The sequence below is a fragment of the Triticum aestivum genome, chromosome 2B, assembly GCF_018294505.1.
Source record: "Triticum aestivum cultivar Chinese Spring chromosome 2B, IWGSC CS RefSeq v2.1, whole genome shotgun sequence".
NCBI lineage: Eukaryota > Viridiplantae > Streptophyta > Magnoliopsida > Poales > Poaceae > Triticum > Triticum aestivum.
Genome location: NC_057798.1, coordinates 169,533,770 through 169,552,757, shown reverse-complemented (window position 1 = coordinate 169,552,757; position 18,988 = coordinate 169,533,770).

Sequence of the window (18,988 nt, the reverse complement as noted above, 5' to 3'; positions counted from 1 at the left end):
ACTGTTTAGATATGTTCCTAGAGAAAATATAGTTGAAAGTTGATAGTAGCGATTATGCGATCAGTAGAAAGCTTATGTCCTTAATGCACCGCTCAGTGTGCTGAACCCCAACGTCGTTTGTCGATGTTGCGAACATCGGACATACACGTTTTGATAACTACGTGATAGTTCAATTAAATGGTTTAAGTAGAGGCACCAAAGACGTTTTCGAAACGTCGCGGAACATATGAGATGTTTCGAGGGCTGAAATTGGGATTTCAGGCTCGTGCCCACGTCAAGAGGTATAAGACCTCCGACGATTTTCTTAGCCTGCAAACTAAGGGAGAAAAGCTCAATCGTTGAGCTTGTGCTCAGATTGTCTGAGCACAACAATCACTTGAATCGAGTGGGAGTTGATCCTCCAGATGAGATAGTGATGTTTCCCCAAAGTCATTGCCACCAAGCTGCTAGAGCTTCGTGATTAACTATAACATATCAGGGATAGATATGATGATCCTTGAAATATTCATGATGTTTGACACCGCGAAAGTAGAAATCAAGAAGGAGCATCAATTGTTGATGGTTGGTGAAACCACTAGTTTCAAGAAGGGCAAGGGAACAAAGGGATACTTCATGAAACGGCAATTCAGCTGCTGCTCTAGTGAAGAAACCCAAGGTTGAACCCAAACCCGAGACTAAGTGCTTCTGTAATAAGGGGAACAACCACTGGAGCAGCATTACCCTAGATACTTGGTAGATGAGAAGGCTGGCAAGGTCGATAGAAGTATATTGGATATACATTATGTTAATGTGTACTTTACTAGTACTCCTAGTAGCACCAGGGTATTGGATACCGGTTCGGTTGCTAAGTGTTAGTAACTCGAAATAAAAGCTACGGAATAAACGGAGACTAGCTAAAGGTGAGCTGACGATATATGTTGGAAGTGTTTCCAAGGTTGATATGATCAAGCATCGCACGCTCCCTCTACCACCGAGATTGGTGTTTGCGTTGAGCATAGACATGATTGGATTATGTCTATCGCAATACGGTTATTCATTTAAGGAGAATAATGGTTACTCTATTTTTGAATAATACCTTCAATGGTCTTGCACCTAAAGGAATGGTTTATTGAATCTCGGTCGTAGTGATACACATTTTCATGCCAAAAGATATAAGATAGTAATGATAGTACCACTTACTTGTGGCACTGCCATGTAAGTCATAATGGTATAAAACGCATGAAGAAGCTCCATGTTGATGGATCTTTGGACTCACTCGTTTTTGAAAAGTTTGAGACATGCGAACCATGTCTATTGGTGTATATGCATGAAGAAACTCCATGCAAATGGATCGTTCGGACTCACTTGATTTTGAATCACTTGAGATATGCAAATCATACCACATGGGCAAGATGACTGAAAAGCCTCATTTTCAGTAAGATGGAACAAGATAGCAACTTGTTGGAAGTAACACATTTTGATGTGTGCAGTCGAATGAGTGCTGAGGCATGCAGTGAATATCATTATGTTCTTACTTCACAGATGATTCGAGTAAATGTTGAGTATATTTACTTGATGAAACACAAGTCTGAATTATTGAATGGTTCAAGTAATTTCAGAGTGAAGTAGCAGATCATTGTGACAAGAGGATAAAATGTCTATGATATGATCATAGAGATGAATATCTGAGTTACGAGTTTTGGCACACAATTAAGACATTGTGGAAATTGTTTCGCAATTAATACCGCCTGGAACACCATAATGTGATGGTGTGTCCGAACATCATAGTTGCACCCTATTGGATATGGTGCGTACCATGATGTCTCTTATCGAATTACCACTATCGTTCATGGGTTAGGCATTAGAGACAACCACATTCACTTTAAATAGGGCACCACGTAATTCCGATGAGATGACACCGTATGAATTATGGTTTAGAGAAACCTAAGTTGTCGTTTCTTAAAAGTTTGGGGCTGCGACGCTTATATGAAAAAGTTTCAGGTTGATAAGCTCGAACCCAAAGCGGATAAAATGCATCTTCATAGGAAACCCAAAACAGTTGGGTATACCTCCTAATTCAGATCCGAAAGCAATATGGATTGTTTCTAGAATCGGGTCCTTTCTCGAGGAAAAGTTTCTCTCGAAAGAATTGAGTGGGAGGATGGTGGAGACTTGATGAGGTTATTGAACCGTCTCTTCAACTAGTGTGTGACAGGGCACAGGGAGTTGTTCCTGTGGCACCTACACCAATTGAAGTGGAAGCTTATGATATTGATCATGAAACTTCGGATCAAGTCACTCCCAAACCTCGTAGGATGACAAGGATGCGTACTACTTCAGAGTGGTACGTAATCCTGTCTTGAAGGTCATGTTGCTAGACAACAATGAACCTACGAGCTATGGAGAAGCGATGGTGGGCCCGGATTCCGATAAATGGCTTGAGGCCATAAAATCCGAGAGAGGATCCATGTATGAAAACAAAGTGTAGACTTTGGCAGAACGGCTCGATGGTCGTAAGGCTAATGAGTACAGATGGATTTCAAAAGGAAGACGGACAATGATGGTAAATGTCACCATTAAGAAAGCTCGACTTGTCGTTAAGATGTTTTCCGACAAGTTCAAGGAGTTGACTACGATGAGATTTTCTCACTCGTAGCGATGCTAAGAGTCTGTTGGAATTATATTAGCGATTACTGCATTATTTATGAAATCTTGCAGATAGGATGTCAAAACATTGTTTCCTCGACGATTTTAATGAGGAAAGGTTGTATGTGATACAACCGGAAGGTTTTGTCAATCCCGAAAGATGCTAATAAGTATGCAAAGCTCCAGCAATCCTTCTAAGGACTGGAGTGAGCATCTCGGAGTTGGAATGTATGCTTTGATGATGATCAAAAATTTTGGGTTTGTACAAAGTTTATGAGAAACTTGTATTTCCAAAGAAGTGAGTGGGAGCACTATAGAATTTCTGATGAGTATATGTTGTTGACATATTGTTGATCAGAAATGACGTAGAATTTCTGGAAAGCATATAGGGTTATTTTGAAAGTGTTTTTCAATGGAAAGCCTGGATTAAGCTACTTGAACATTGAGCATCAAGATCTATAAGGATAGATCAAAATGCTTAATAATACTTTCAAATGAGCACATACCTTGACATGATCTTGAAGGTGTTCAAGATGGACCAGTCAAAGAAGGAGTTCTTGCCTGAGTTGTAAGGTACGAAGTTAAGACTTAAAGCTCGACCACGGCAGAATAGAGAGAAAGGACGAAGGTCGTCCCCTATGCTTAAGACGTAGGCTCTTCAGTATGCTATGCTGTGTACCGCACCTGAAGTGTGCCTTGCCATGAGTCAGTCAAGGGGTACAAGAGTGATCCAAGAATGGCTCACAGGACAGCGGTCAAAGTTATCCTTAGTAACTAGTGGACTAAGGAATTTTCTCGATTATGGAGGTGGTAAAAGAGTTCGTCGTAAAGGTTACGACGATGCAAGCTTGACACCTATCCGGATAGCTCTGAGTAGAGAGACCGGATACATATAATGGAGCAATAATTTAGAATAGCTCCAAGTAGAACAGTTGTTTGGAATAGCTCCAAATAGAGCGTGGTAGCTGCATCTAGGAGATGACATAGAGATTTGTAAAGCACACACGGATCTGAAAGGTTCAGACCCGTTGACTAAAACCTCTCTCACAAGCAACATGATCAAACATAAAACTCATTGAGTGTTAATCACATAGTGATGTGAACTAGACTACTGACTCTAGTAAACTCTTGGGTATTAGTCACATGGCGATGTGACCTGTGAGTGTTAATCACATGGCGATGTGAACTAGATTATTGACTCTAGTGCAAGTGGGAGACTGTTGGAAATATGCCCTAGAGGCAATAATAAAAGTATTATTATTATATTTCCTTGTTCATGATAATTGTCTTTTATTCATGCTATAACTGTATTATCCGGAAATCGTAATACACGTGTGAATACATAGACCACAATATGTCCCTAGTGAGCCTCTAGTTGACTAGCTCGTTGTGATCAACAGATAGTCATGGTTTCCTGGCTATGGACATTGGATGTCGTTGATAACGGGATCACATCATTAGGAGAATGATGTGATGGACAAGACCCAATCCTAAGACTAGCACAAAAGATCGTGTAGTTCATTTGCTAGAGCTTTGCCAATGTCAAGTATCTCTTCCTTCGACCATGAGAGCGTGTAACTCCTGGATACCGTAGGAGTGCTTTGGGTGTATCAAACGTCACAACGTAACTGGGTGACTATAAAGGTGCACTACAGGTATCTCCGAAAGTATCTATTGTTTTATGCGGATCGAGACTGGGATTTGTCACTCCGTGTAAACGGAGAGGTATCTCTGGGCCCACTCGGTAGGACATCATCATATGCGCAATGTGACCAAGGAGTTGATCACGGGATGATGTGTTACGGAACGAGTAAAGTGACTTGCCGGTAACGAGATTGAACAAGGTATTGGATACCGACGATCGAATCTCGGGCAAGTAACATACCGATAGACAAAGGGAATTGAATACGGGATTGATTAAGTCCTTGACATCGTGGTTCATCCGATGAGATCATCGTGGAACATGTGGGAGCCATCATGGGTATCCAGATCCCGCTGTTGGTTATTGACCGGAGAACGTCTCGGTCATGTCTACATGTCTCCCGAACCCGTAGGGTCTACACACTTAAGGTTCGATGACGCTAGGGTTATAAAGGAAGTTTGTATGTGGTTACCGAATGTTGTTCGGAGTCCCGGATGAGATCCCGGACGTCACGAGGAGTTCCGGAATGGTCCGGAGGTAAAGATTTATATATGGGAAGTCCTATTTTGGCCACCGGAAAATGTTCGGGATTTTTCGGTATTGTACCGGGAAGGTTCTAGAAGGTTCCGGAGTGGGGCCCACCTGCATGGGGGGACCCACATGGACGTGGGTAGTGGGGGCAAGGCCCCACACCCCTGGTCAAGGCGCACCAAGATCCCCCCTTAGAAGGAATAAGATCATATCCCGAAGGGATAAGATCAAGATCCCTAAAAAGGGGGGATAACAATCGGTGGGGAAGGAAATAATGAGATTTCTTTCCTCCCACCTTGGCCAACGCCCCAATGGACTTGGAGGGCAAGAAACCAGCCCCTCCACCCCTATATATAGTGGGGAGGCGCATGGGAGCTATACACGAAGTTCTGGCACAGCCCTACCTCTCTTCCTACTCCTCCTCTCCCATGGTGCTTGGCGAAGCCCTGCTGGATTGCCACGCTCCTCCACCACCACCACGCCGTTGTGCTGCTGTTGGATGGAGTCTTCCTCAACCTCTCCCTCTCTCCTTGCTGGATCAAGGCGTGGGAGACGTCACCGGGTTGTACGTGTGTTGAACGCGGAGGTGCCGTCCGTTCGGCACTAGGATCATCGGTGATTTGAATCACGATGAGTACGACTCCATCAACCCCGTTCACTTGAACGCTTCCGCTTAGCGATCTACAAGGGTATGTAGATGCACTCTCCTTCTACTCGTAGCTGGTCTCTCCATAGATAGATCTTGGTGACACGTAGGAAAATTTTGAATTTCTGCTACGTTCCCCAACACAAACCAATTCATATTTTGTTTTTGCATTGTGTCTACTGTAATATAGCTTTTCCATGGCTTAATCCACTGATATAAATTGATAGATTCATCAAAACAAGCAAACTATGCATCAAAAATAGAATCTATCAAAAATAGAACAGTCTGTAGCAATCTGAACATCCACCATACTTCTCGTACCAAAAAACTTCTACCAAAATTAGGAAAAATAAACAAGTTGTATAGCAAGAAACTGCAAAGGGAATCAGAACAAATTGACGTTCCAGTTAAAAATGTAAAATCGTGCACTACAGCCAAAGTTTCTGTCCTGCACCGTACAAACCAACAAGCATTGTAAACATCCTAAAGGCAAACCTTAGCACATTATTTTTATAATACAATGGAATTGTACAAGGGGATAATTATTTTTGATGAAAAGTTTCTGTAATCAAGATTCACAAAGTTTCCGTGAGCATGAACAAAGTTCAAGGAGCTCTCCCACTTAAACAATGCTTGTCTTTCTCACTTTGACTTTCCTTTTTGAAAAGTTTTTGTGTTCCCCTCTTTATTTTTTTTGTTTTTAAACTATATGAAAGCACTCAACAGAAATAAATGACTCTCTAAAACTTCCGGGTTGTCTCCCTGGCAGCGCTTTCTTTAAAGCCATTAAGCTAGGCATTTAGTGCTCAAGTAATGAATCCACCCGGATCCCAAGGTAAATCAAAGCCAATTTTAATTAACAATGATTTGTAGTTTAGTAGTGAGCACAAAGTAACATATACCAAGCAACAACGAAGTCTAACTCTCTTCCTATGCATCGGCATGTCATAAAAGAAAAATTCATGCACACATAGTAAAGGCCAATGCATAGTATAAGCAGTTTCTTGCAATTCTATCGTGTTGGAAACATAGAGAGGTGGAGACATAGTTCCTCTCTCATAATAATTGCAAGTAGGAGCAGCAAGCACATGCATATTATATCTATTAAAATCATCACATAAAGTAGTAAAACGCAACCCATCAATATAATCCTTAATAAGCACAGACTTCTCCGATATAGTGTAGTTTGGAGAATTCAAAAAGATAATAGGACTATCATGCGTGGGTGCAATAGCAACAATTTCATGTTTAACATAAAGAACTATAGCAAGTTCATCTCCATAAGCATAATTCATATTGGCATCTTGGCCACAAGCATAGCAAGCATCATCAAAAAGGGATATTTCAAGAGAATCAACGGGATCATAGCAATCATCATAGCAATCATCCTTCGGTATGCACGAAGGGGAATTAAACAATGTATGAGTTGAAGAGTTACTCTCATTACAAGGTGGGAACGGGTGATCAATCCGCTCTTCCTCCTTTTTTTCTTCGCTCTCCTCATCATCTTTTTCATCCAATGAGCTCACAGTTTCATCAATTTCTTCTTCCATAGCTTCCTACAAAATATTAGTCTCTTCTTGGACAGCGGAGACTTTCTCAATAAATGCATTAATATAGTAATTGTATTCATAATTTTCATAGCAATATCTAAGAATAGCAAGATTTTCAGGCCTATAAACATCATCATCTAAAGCTTCATACTTTTCAAACAAAGATTCAATTTCATAAGCAGCCTGAAAAGCAACAAATTCTTCTATTTGTTCAACATCATAGTAATCATATATACCATTAGCATAAGAAGATAAGGTTTCATTACCATTAAATTTGCATGAAAAAGGAAGGTGTGGAGCCTTCATCCTAGAGAAACAAGTAATATCATATCTCAAGCATAGATCCCGGGCATACCAACGCAACATAATAAATTGGTCACATAATAGTTTCCCTTTTTGTGTCGAGCGATAATCCCTTAAGTATTCACGTTGATCCAACATGTCTCCCGTTATAAAGTTGAATGGGGTTTTCTCAGGATTATCAAAGTAGTACATAATATCTTTCACATAATGAGAATCGAGGGTTTTAGGAGTTACCCCATCTCCATGAGTAGCAAGTACACCTAATTTTTTTTGGTATTTTGCGTTCCATATCCATAACTAAAGATAGAGAACAACTTAGAACAGCAAGTAAAAATTACTTAGTGATAAAGCAAACAAGCACACACGAGAATATTCACCCCAGGCTATAACACCCCGGCAACGGCGCCAGAAAAAGGTCTTGATAACCCGCAAGTATACGGGATAATTGTAGCCTCTTTCGATAAGTAAGAGTGTCGAAACCAACGAGGAGCTAAAGGTAGAAGAAATACTCTCTCAAGTCCTATCGGCCAATAATACGACTCTACGCACGCTTGATGTTCGCTTTACCTAGAACAAGTATGAAACTAGAAGTACTTTGTAGGTGTGATAGGGTAGGTTTGCAAGATAATAAAGAACACGTAAATAAAAGCTAGGGGCTGTTTAGATAAAGATGCAATAAAGTAAATATAGCGAGTGTGGAAAATTGGTGGTAGGAGTTGTGAAATTGTCCCTAAGCAATTGACTACGTTACTAGACCGGTAATCACTATTGCAATTCTATTTGAGGGAGAGGCATAAGCTAACATACTTTCTCTACTTGGATCATATGCACTTATGATTGGAACTCTAGCAAGCATCCGCAAATACTAAAGATTCATTAAGGTAAAACCCAACCATAGCATTAAAGTATCAAGTCCCCTTTATCCCATACGCAAACAACCTACTTACTCGGGTCTGTGCTTCTTTCACTCACGCCACCCACCATAAGCAAATCATAAACATATTGCAAACCCTACAGCGGGAATCTCTCACGCTTGTGCGACATGGAGGGAACAATAGGACAGCACCAATAATAAAACATGCAACTCAAACCAATCATAGCAATTCATCAATCACCGATAGGACAACGAAAATCTACTCAGACATCATAAGATGGCAACACATCATTGGAAAATAATATGAAGCATAAAGCACCATGTTCAAGTAGAGGGTACAGTGGTTTGCGGGAGAGTGGACCGCTGAATATAGATGGGGGAAGGTGATGGAGATGTTGGTGAAGATGGTGGAGGTGTTGGTGAAGATGGCGGTGATGATGATGGCCCCCGGCGGCATTCCGGCGCCACCAGAAGCAAGGGGGAGAGAGCCCCCCTTCTTCTTCTTCTTCCTTGACCTTCTCCCTAGATGGGAGATGGGTTTCCCCTCTGGTCCTTGGCTCCCATGGCTTGGGAGGGGCGAGAGCCCCTCCGAGATTGGATCTATCTCTATGTTTCTGCGTTCTCAGATTATACCCCTTCACCGTTTCTTAAATATCTGGAGATCCGTAACTCCGATTGGGGTGAATCTTTCACCCAGATTTTTCTTGTAAAATTAGCTTTCTTTCGGCAAAAGAAGAGCGTCAACCTCCTTACGGGTGGCCCACGAGAGTCCAGGGTGCGCCCAGGGGGGAGGACGCGCCCCCCTGTCTCGTGGCCACCCCGGACACCGTTTTGCGTTGATTCTTCCTCCGGAAAATCCCAAATATTCCAAAATAATTCTCCATCCGTTTTTATCCCGTTTGGATTCCGTTTGATATGGGTTTTCTGCGACTCATAAAACATGCAACAGACAGGAACTGGCACTGGGCACTGGATCAATATGTTAGTCCCAAAAATAATATAAAAAGTTGCCAAAAGTATATGAAAGTTGAGTAATATTGGCATGGAACAATCAAAAATTATAGATACTATGAAGACGTATCATGCTACTACGAGTCTCTAGGTTTTGCAGATCATCAGCAATGCAAGTAACACTTTGATCATACCTCTTTACTACCCAGTTTTTATGCATTAGATCACCCTCAAACATTGCATGGTTAGGATCTGTTATAACATGTGGGTTTTGGGAAGTAGATGATGAGGTAGAACCTATTGTCCTTTTATTAGCAAACCTTTGGGAGTTACTTCTACGTTATGCTTGTATTGCTATGTTATGCTCGTAGACGTGGATTGGGTGAGTGTATCCATGACATATGTGAGTATTGTTAATTAATGGTTAACTTAAGGTGGCTATTTAAATACACATCTAGGTGGATTGGTTGAGGCACCCTGGAGTACCCAGCGGTTGTCAGGGCACTTGGAGAATCTAGTGTTGTCCTCAGATATCCCGGAGTACCCGTGTGATTATCCTACGGTTTGCCACCCAGGCTCAAAGGGATCATAAGATTATTCATGCTAGAAACTTCCGTGTGCAGCAACAAGCCAATATGGGCTCTGGCATAGTTGAGTAAGTTGCGTGAAGCTCTTGAAGAGGTAGACTAGCAGATGTAGTGGGTTGTAGGTGGTACTGTCTACACAGAGTAGGGAGTTAATGCTTCAGAAAGGCTATGTCTCGATCCTCTGATCATGGATGTGTTCAAGTCTTGTGGGGAAAAGTGTGCAAACCTCTGCAGAGTGTATAAACTAATCATGGTTAGCTGTGTCCCCGGTTATGGACATCTTGAGTATCTCGTTCTTGGATTATCATGTTGATCTCATCACTCTAAATTAATTTTTTGGGTTTTAATGATGATTTTCAATTGGGATTGAGTTGGAGGAACCTTCTCAATGTTTAACAACCACCATGATAGTTAAACAAAAATTTATTCCTTTGTTGTAGGGAAAGATTGGCTTTATGCAAAAACTGTAACCATAGAGCTTTCCACCAACCATATATGCATGTAGTGATAGCATTTATCCTGTTCATTACTCTATGTGTTACATTGCCAGCATATTCCATGTACTGACCCGTTTCCAGCTGCAACATTTCATGTTGCAGACTTTTTAGACGACAAGTAAGGTGCCATAGGTCGTTGTCATTCATTCAGCTATGCCGTTGGAGTTTGATGGATTCACTTTATCTTCCAAGCCTTCCGATGTTATCTTATTTAGATGGCCTTAAGCCATATTTATTGTAATAAGTTCTCTTTTGAAACATTCGATGTAATAAGTGTGTGATTCAAACTCTGTTATAAATCCTCAAGTACTGTGCGTGTCAACATTACCAATCCAGGGATGACACTGATGCACAGAGACTACACTGTTTGAGGTCTGGTCGCTACACGATGGAGATCATGACGATGCTTCGTTGATGAAGATCATGAGCACAAGAAGATGATGGCCATATCTTATTTTGATTGCATGTGATGTTTATCCTTTATGCATCTTATTTTTCTTAGTACGGTGGTAGCATTATAAGATGATCCCTTACTAAATTTCAAGGTATAAGTGTTCTCCCTGAGTATGCACCGTTGCGACAGTTCGTCGTGCCGAGACACCACGTGATGATCGGGTGTGATAAGCTCTACGTTCAAATACAACGGGTGCAAACCAGTTTTTGCACACGCAGAATACTCAGGTTAAACTTGACGAGCCTAGCATATGCAGATATGGCCTCGGAACACTGAGACTGAAATGTCGAGCGTGAACCATATAGTAGATATGATCAACATAGTGATGTTCACCATTGAAAACTACTCCATCTCACGTGGTGATCGGACATGGTTTAGTTGATTTGGATCACGTGATCATTTAGATGACTAGAGGGATGTCTATCTAAGTGGGAGTTCTTAAGTAATATGATTAATTGAACTTCAATTTATCATGAACTTAGTCCTGATAGTATTTTGCAAATAATGTTGTAGATCAATAGCTCGCGTTCTTGCTTCCCTATGTTATTATATGTGTTCCTAGAGAAAACTAAGTTGAAAGATGATAGTAGCAATGATGCTGACTAGGTCCTTGATCTCAGGTTTATCCTCATTGTTGCATAGAAGAATTATGTCCTTGATGCACCGCTAGGTGACAGACCTATTGCAGGAGCAGATGCAGACGTTGTGAACGTTTGGCTAGCTCAATATGATGACTACTTGATAGTTTAGTGCACCATGCTTAACGGCTTAGAATCGGGACTTCAAAGACGTTTTGAACGTCATGGACCATATGAGATGTTCCAGGAGTTGAAGTTATTATTTCAAGCAAATACCCGAGTTGAGAGATAGGAAGTCTCCAACAAGTTCTATAGCTAAAAGATGAGGAGAATAGCTCAAGCAGTGAGCATGTACTCAGATTATCTGGGTACTACAATCGCTTGAATCAATTGGGAGTTAATCTTCCAGATAAGATAGTGATTGACAGAGTTCTCTAGTCACCATCACCAAGTTACTGGAGCCTCGTGATGAACTATAGTATGCAAGGGATGACGAAAACGATTCCCGAGCTCTTCGTGATGCTGAAATCAACGAAGGTAGAAATCAAGAAAGAGCATCAAGTGTTGATGATTGACAAGACCTCCAGTTTCAAGAAAATGGCAAAGGGAAAGAAAGGGAACTTCAAGTAGAATGGCAAGCAAGTTGTCACTCCCGTGAAGAAGCCCAGAGATGGACCAGAGCCTGAAACTAAGTGCTTCTACTGCAAAGGAAATGGTCACTGGAAGCGGAAATGCCCTGAATATTTGGTGGATAATAAGGATGGCAAAGTGAACAAGGGTATATTTGATATACAGGTTATTGATGTGTACCTTACTAGTGTTTATAGTAGCCCCTGGGTATTTGATACTTGTTCGGTTGCTAAGATTAGTAATTCGAAACAGGAGTTACAGAATAAACAGAGACTAGTTGAGGGCGAAGTGATGATGTGTGTTGGAAATGGTTCCAAGAATGATACGATCATCATCGCACACTCCCTATACTTTCGAGATTAGTGTTGCGTAAATAAATGTTATTTGGTATTTGCGTTGAGCATAAATATGATTAGATTATGTTTATTGCGATATGATTATTCATCTAAGACAGAGAATAAATAGTTATTCTGTTTACATGAATAAAACCTTCTATGGGCATACACCCAATGTTTATGGTTTATTGAATCTTGATCTTAGTGATACACATATTCATAATATTGATGCCAAAAGATGCAAAGTTGATAATGATAGTGCAACATATTCGTGGCACTGTTGTTTGGGTAATATCGGTGTAAAGCGCATGAAGAAACTCCATGCTGATGGACTTTTGGAATAACTTGATTATGAATCATCTGATGCTTGCGAACCGTGCCTTATGGGCAAGATGACTAAAACTCTATTCACCAGGACAATGGAACGAGCTAGTGACGTATCGGAAATAATACATACCGATGTATGCGGTCCAAAGAGTGTTGATCGTTATTTTCTGACCTTCACAGATGATTTGAGCAGATATGGGTATATCTACTTAATGAAACACGAGTCTGAAACATTTGAAAAGTTCAAAGAATGTCAGAGTGAAGTGGAAAATCATCGTAACAAGAAAATTAAGTTTCTACGATCTGATCATGGAGGAGAATATTTGAGTTACGAGTTTTGCCTTCCATAAAAACAATGTGGAATAGTTTCATAGCTCACGCCACATGGAACACCACATTGTAATGGTGTGTCCAAACGTCGTAACCACACTTTATTGGATATGGTGCAATCTATGATGTCTCTTACTGATTACCACTATCATTTTGGGGCTATGCATTAGAGACAGCTGCATTCACGTTAAACAGGGCACCATCAAAAACCGTTGAGATGACGCCTTATGAACTGTGGTCTGGCAAGAAACCAAAGTTGTCGTTTCTTAAAGTTTGGGGTTGCGATGCTTATGTGAAAAAGCTTCAACCTGATAAGCTCAAACCCAAATCGGAGAAGTGTGTCTTCATAGGATACCCAAAGGAAACTGTTGGGTACACCTTCTATCACAGATCCGAAGGAAAATTCTTTGTTGCTAAGAATGGATCATTTCTAGAGAAGGAGTTTCTCTCGAAAGAAGTGAGTGGGAGGAAAGTTGAACTTGATGAGGTAATTATACCTTCTCCCTTATTGGAAAGTAGTTCATCACAGAAATCAGTTCCCGTGATTCCTACACCAATTAGTGAGGAAGCTAATGATGATGATCATGAAGCTTCAGATCAAGTTACTACCAAACCTCGTAGGTCTTCCAGAGTAAGATCCACACCAGAGTGGTACGGTAATCCTGTTCTGGAAATCATGTTACTAGACCATGATGAACCTACGAACTATGAGGAAGCGGTGATGAGCCTAGATTTCGTGAAATGGATTGAGGCCATGAAATCTGAGATGGGATCCATGTATGAGAACAAAGTGTGGACTTTGGTGGACTTGCCCGATGATCGGCAAGCCATAGAAAATAAATGGATCTTTAAGAAGAAGACCGACGCAGACGGTAATGTTACTGTTTACAAAGCTCGACTTGTTGCAAAAGGTTTTCAACAAGTTCAAGGAGTTGACTACAATGAGACTTTCTCACCCGTAGCGATGCTTAAGTCTATCCGAATCATGTTAGCAATTGCTGCATTTTATGGTTACGAAATTTGGCAAATGGATGTCAAAACTGTATTCGTGAATGGATTTCTGGAAGAAGAGTTGTATATGATGCAACCAGAAGGTTTTGTCAATCCTAAAGGTACTAACAAGGTGTGCAAGCTCCAGCGATCCATCTATGGACTGGTGCAAACATCTCGGAGTTCTAATATACGCCTTGATGAGTTGATCAAAACATATAGTTTTATACAGACTTGCAGTGAAGCATGTATTTACAAGAAAGTGAGTGGGAGCTCTGTAGCATTTCTAATATGTGGATGACATATTTTTGATTGGAAATAATATAGAATTTCTGGATAGCATAAAGGGATACTTGAATAAGAGTTTTTCAATGAAAGACCTCGATGAAACTGCTTACATATTGGGCATCAAGATCTATAGAGATAGATCAAGACGCTTAATTGGACTTTCACAACGTACATACCTTGGTAAAATTTTGAAGAAGTTCAAAATGGATCAGTCAAAGAAAGGGTTCTTGCTTGTATTACAAGGTGTAAAGTTGAGTAAGACTCAAAACCTGACCACAGCAGAAAATAGAAAGAGAATGAAAGTCATTCCCTATGCCACAGTCATAGGTTCTATAAAGTATGTTGTGCTGTGTATTAGACCTATTGTGTACCCTGCCCTGAGTTTGGCAAGGGAGTATAGTTTTGATCTAGGAGTAGATCACAGCGGTCAAAATTATCCTTAGTAAGTACTAAGGAAATATTTCTCGATTATGGAGGTGATAAAAAAGCTCGTCGTAAAGAGTTACATCGATGCAAGCTTTTACACCGATACAGATGACTCTAATGCTCAATCTAGATACATATTGAAAGTGGGAGAAATTAGCTAGAGTAGCTCCGTGCAGAGCATTGTAGACATAGAATATTTGCAAAATACATACGGCTCTGAATATGACAGACCCGTTGACTAAACTTCTCTCACGAGAAAAACATGATCACACCTTAGTACTCTTTGGGTGTTAATCACATAGCGATGTGAACTAGATTATTGAATCTAGTAAACCCTTTGGGTGTTGGTCACATGACGATGTGAACTATGGGTGTTAATCACATACAGATGTGAATATTCATGTTAAATCACATGGTGATGTGAACTAGATTATTGACTCTAGTGCAAGTGGGAGATTGAAGGAAATATGCCCTAGAGGCAATAATAAAGTTATTTTTTGTTTCCTTAATTCATGATAAATGTTAATTATTCATGCTAGAATTGTATTAACCGGAAACTTAGTACATGTGTGAATACATAGACAAAACTTATAGTCCCTAGTATGCCTCTACTTCACTAGCTCGTTAATCAAATATGGTTATGTTTCCTAACCATAGACATGTGTTGTCATTTGATGAACGAGATCACATCATTAGGAGAATGATGTGATGGACATGACCCATCCGTTAGCTTAGCATTGCTACTGCTCTCTTCATGACTTATACATGTTCCTCAGACTATGAGATTATGCAACTCCTGAATACCGAAGGAACACTTTGTGTGCTACCAAATGTCACAACATAAATGGGTGATTATAAAGGTGCTCTACAGGTGTCTCCTAAGGTGTTTGTTGGGTTGGCATAGATCGAGATTAGGATTTGTCACTCCGTGTTTCGGAGAGGTATCTCTGGGCCCTCTCGATAATACTCATCACTATAAGCCTTGCAAGCATTGTGACTAATGAGTTAGTTGCAGGATGAAGTATTACGGAACGAGTAAAGAGACTTGTCGGTAACGAGATTGAACTAGGTACAGTGATACCGACGATCGAATCTCGGGCAAGTAACATACCCATGACAAAGGGAACAACGTATGTTGTTATGCAGTTTGACCGATAAAGATCTTCATAGACTATGTAGGAACCAATATGAGCATCCAGGTTCCGCTACTGGTTATTGACTGGAGACATGTCTCGGTCATGTCTACATAGTTCTCGAACCCGTAGGGTCCGCACGCTTAACGTTCGATGATGATTGGTATTATGAGTTTAAGTGATATGATGTACTGAAGTTTGTTCGGAGTCCCGGATGAGATCACGGACATGACGAGGAGTCTCGAAATGGTCGAGACATAAAGATTCATATAATGGAAGGTTGCATTGGATATCGGAATGGTTCCGAGTGGTTCAGGCATTTTTCCGGAGTACCGAGAGGTTACCGGAACCCCCCAGGAGAAGTTATGGGCTTTATGGGCCATATGAGGGAAGCACACCAGCCCACAAGGGGCTGGTGCACCCCTTGTCGGTGTCAAAACTGGCGGATCTTGGGTAGGGGGTCCCGAACTGTGCGTCTAGGCGGATGGTAACAGGAGACAAGGGACACGATGTTTTACCCAGGTTCGGGCCCTATTGATGGAGGTAAAACCCTACGTCCTGCTTGATTAATATTGATGATGTGTATTATAAGAGTGGATCTACCACGAGATCAAGGAGGCTAAACCCTAGAAGCTAGCCTATGGTATGATTGTTGTAATGGATGTTGTCCTACGGACTAAAGCCTTCCGGTTTATATAGACACCGGAGAGGGCTAGGGTTACACAGAGTCGGTTACAATGGTAGGAGATCTACATATCCGTATCGCCAAGCTTGCCTTCCACGCCAAGGAAAGTTCCATCCGGACACGGGACGGAGTCTTCAATCTTGTATCTTCGTAGTCTTGGAGTCCGGCGGACGATGATAGTCCGGCTGTCCGGACACCCCCTAGTCCAGGACTCCCTTAGTAGCCCCTGAACCTGGCTTCAATGACGATGAGTCCGGCGCGCATAATGTTCGGCATTGCAAGGCGGGTTCCTCCTCTGAATAATCCATAGAAGATTGTGAACACCTGGATAGTGTCCGGCTCTGCAAAATAAATTCCACATTCAACCGTGGAGAGAATAATATGTACACAAGTTCAATCTGCTGATGTATCTTGTAGCGTGACGTCACGCCACTACCAAGCCTTTACTTGAATCGTTTTTTATTACACCACCTCAGCGCGTTTAGCGAAGCGGTTCCCTTGGCACGTCTTGTCGAAGCAGAGATCGTGTTCCCCTTATTCCGGGATTCTCATCAATACGGACGTGGGTAACCCAACCGCGCCATTGATGGTGGCACTTGGGAGATAAGCGAGTTTTACCAGGCCGGTGGGGACGTATAGTCTTCGTCCGCCTATATATAAGGGGATAAGGATCCACCTTTTCACCTACGCCTTCTTCCTCCTTTGCTTATCCATCTCCGCGCACTCGAGCTCCAGCACCCAAGTTCGCGCATCTCATCTCAACCTTCTCCGACCATGTCCGGAGCGGGAGGTAAATGGTTGGCCTCCACCGCTAAGGAGGAGAACATCGCCAAACTGCGCGCCGCCGGATACCTTTCCGGCGACATTGCGCACCGGCTGCCCGACAAGGGGCAGCTCATCCCTACCCCCAGGCCCCATGAGAGGGTCGTTTTCCTTCCCCACTTCCTCCGCGGATTGGGTTTTCCACTTCACCCTTTTGTCTGGGGGCTCATGTTCTACTACGGCCTAGATTTCCATGATCTGGCGCCAAACTTCATCCTCAACATCTCGGCGTTTATCATCGTGTGCGAGGCCTTCCTCTGCATCCAGCCCCACTTCGGCTTGTGGCTCAAGACCTTCAATGTCAAGCCGAACGTAGTGAAGGGCACGCAGGCGGAGTGCGGAGGCGCCATGTTGGGCAAGATGCCCAACGTCCTCTGGTTCGAAGGGGCCTTCGTGGAATCCGTCAAGGGGTGGCAATCGGGGTGGTTCTACATCACCGAGCTGCGCGATCCTAAGTGGGCGGCGGCCCCCGAGTTCAGATCTGGTATCCCTGTGCAGCTCACCTCCTGGAAAGAGAAGGGCTTGCTATGGGGTAATTCGAAGGAGCTGACGGGACTCCAAGCCTGTATCCAGAAGCTGGTGAGCAAGAAGCTCAGGCTTGTTAATGTGGTCCAAGTCATGCTCGTCCGCCAGATTCTCCCATGCCAAGAACGGGCATTCAACCTGTGGGAGTTTGATCCGGCACAGCACTAGGCGCTGAGCAGGCTCTTTGACACGACATACGAAGGCGCCTGGAGGGTGCTGTTTAAGGGCGCCGAAGCCCCCGCGTCCGCGACGGAAGATCGTAGATTTCACTCGCAGCGTCCAGCTGACGAGGTAAGTGATTCTACCCCTTTACGGGACACTTGTTGTTAATAGTTCGACCCTAAGCGGGTTTCAATCTCCTTTTTCCTTTGACAGGAATGGATGAAGAAGGCCGAGCAGCTCATCTGCCCGGCTCCCATGCCAGAAGACCCAGTGGACGCCCGTCTAGCGGGGCTGCTGGTTCCGGCACCACATGTGGTGCCGGAGAAGAAGGCCAAGAAGGTGGCCACGGGTACTCGAAAGAGTTCCCGTTTTCAGGTGTCCGACGACTCCGAGGCGGATTCCTCCCCCGAAGATGAGGAGGAGGAAGAAGACTCTCTCCCATAGGAGGGAGAGAGAAAGAGGAAGGCCTCCCCAACAGGGGAGGCCGAAGGGTCCAAGAGGGGAAGAACTATTCCCCCGAACAGCTCCGCCAACACCAACGTTGGCGAAGAAGAGTGGCCCTCAAGGGCCAGGCCTCCGGTGAGATCGTAAGTATCCGGATTCCTGAATGATTGATAATTTCTTTTCATGTCACATAGTGTCCTTCTAATGCTGCATCATGCCTGCAGTCCGGCCGACGATGATCTCCCTGCTTCGTCGAGCGGGTCGTTGGCTCCGTCGGATGTGGATTCCATTCCAACTGCCTCCACCCCTCGCGCCGCTGAGGACGCCGAGGTGGGATCCCAGGAGAGGACCCATCAGGAGGAGGCTCCGGAGGCGCCGCAAGGCAGCCTCCCGGACTTTGCACCGGACTCCACACTGGAACCCGCAGTGGTTCCGGAGTCCGGCAGGCGGCCCCTTCGCAAGAAGGGAAAGACCATGACACCGGCGGCCCCCGTCCAACCGGAGGCGCCGGACAACTTGTTGGAGGCGCTCAAAGGCGCTTCATTGAGGAAGAACACCACACTATCATGAGTGCGGTGATTCAGAAGGTTCAGCTCGCCAAGAGCGGGCTGACCGAAGCCTGCAACAGCCTTCCAACAGGCTTTGAGGTA